Below are 2071 nucleotides of genomic sequence, written 5' to 3'. Positions count from 1 at the left end.
TTTCATTAAATTCTTCTGTATCTGCCAATTTCTTTTGATACAATGACTCAGTATATTCCTTCCATCTTCTTTTAATACTTCCTGGATCATTTAATATTCTCCCTAAAGCATCCTTGATTATAGCAACTCTAGGTTTGAATTTGTTCTTCAGTTCCTTGAACTTAAGAAACGCTGAATGAATTCGGCCCTATTGATTTTCCAACTCTAACTCCTCACACATTTCATTGTAATATTTTGCTTTGTCATTTCGAGCTGCCTTTTGGAATCTTCTGTTCAGCTTCTAAATCCTAACCTCCAAAGAGAAACTTGGTTTCACCCTCTCTCTCCAAGATAGACCTATATGTTCAAGACTCTTCTCCAGCACCACAACTTGAAGGCATCAAATCTTCTTCTGTCATCCATATTCATTGACCAGTTCTCTGAAGTATAACAAGTAGTTGCAAAGAACATGTCTTTAATTAGGTGCATCTTAGTCTCTAGACTGATATTGTTGCTTTTCAGGACTCTGGAGAGGTCCCTATCAGCAGATTTTCCCAAGGCAACTCATCTTTTTATTTCCTAACTGCTAGTTTTAAGAGTGTTGATTGTGGAGCAACACTGTAGTTGTTAACATCCTCAATCTGTTTTCCATCCATCATGGTATTGCCAATTGGCTCGGTGGTGAGAATCTTTGTCTTCTTGATGTTGAGCTTCAATCATATTGAAGACTACAGTTCTTGACCTTCTGCAGCAAATGCTTCAGGTCTTCTTCAGTTTCAGAAAGCAGGGTTGAGTCATCATCTTCCGTTGTGTACTTAGTGGTATTTTTTTTTCCGCAGGCTTAATCTTCACTAGAAATTATCTCCTACGAGAATCTTTCTACTATGGGTAGTGAAAGTCTTCTACAGTTACTATTATGTTTAGCTTTCTTTTTATTAGGTATGTTTGAACTAATTTTTTGTGTGCATTTCTTGTTTTGGGTTTCACACTTTGTATTTCAGGATAATGAAAATCAGGTTCTGTCCCTTTCATGTTGTTGTTGTCCAGTGCCGTCAAGTCGTGGGCAACTCATAGCAACCCTATGAATGAAAGTCCTCGACACTTACATGATTTTCATCCTTTCTCCAGGTTCATAGGGTTTCTGGAGGCAAGCTATTATGGAATTGAATGCCACTTCTGCTTCCAAGTTTGTTTTAATTGGGGAGCTCCACCCAACACTATGCACCATGGGTAACCATTATTGCATTTGATACATCAGTGTCACAGTGCACAAATACATAATGGTTGACTTTTCACAGCTTACCTGAGCTGATTCACCCAAGTACTAACTGAGGAAGAAGAAATCCTGAGTAAAATCTCTCTTGACTGAACCTCTCCCTCAATTCTGCCTTCCTGCACATCCAAATTTCTGTGCAATGAACTTTCAGCTCTAGCTGTACCCCTAACCTGGGCCTGCTCTCTAAGGTGAAGTGTTCCTGTGGTAGGTATAATGAAATGAAGCAAACTTCAAAACAAAACCAAAAATACCCCGTCAATTCTGACCTAGAGCGATCCTATAGGACAGAGTAGAGCTGCTCCATGGGATATGGAAGGCCATAAATCCCTATGGAAGCTGGCTACCACATCCTGTTCTCATGGAGCAGATCTTTAAGTCAGTAGTGAGGAACCACTGTGCAATCAGGACTCCTTTGCCACAGTAAATCAAGGGAAACTTATTCTCTTGACATTCTGGAGGCAAGGAGACCTAAATGGATAACACTGGGACAGAACAAAGGTGTCAGTAGTCAGTGCTGCCTCCAGAGGCTGGAGGGGAGAATATGCTTCCAGAATTTCCCAGCCCCTAGCGGTGAATTGAACATACTGTGGACTGCCAGGGGAACAAACAGGTCTGTTTTAGAGAGGGTGAAACCAAGCTGCTCCCTGGAGGCAAGGATTTTGAAGCTCTGTCTCACATACTATAGGCACATGGCCAGGAAGGACCAGTCCTTGGAGAGAGAGATCATGGTTGGATGGGTGGAGACACAACGCAGGAGAGGAAGACCCAGGATGAGATGGATTGACTCAATGATTGAAAGAATAAGATTAGGTTTGT

Source organism: Elephantulus edwardii, unplaced genomic scaffold (genome assembly GCF_000299155.1).
Source record: "Elephantulus edwardii isolate Elephantulus edwardi_28Jun2011 unplaced genomic scaffold, EleEdw1.0 scaffold00079, whole genome shotgun sequence".
Classification (NCBI taxonomy): Eukaryota; Metazoa; Chordata; class Mammalia; order Macroscelidea; family Macroscelididae; genus Elephantulus; species Elephantulus edwardii.
Note: the sequence above shows the minus strand (reverse complement) of the source record.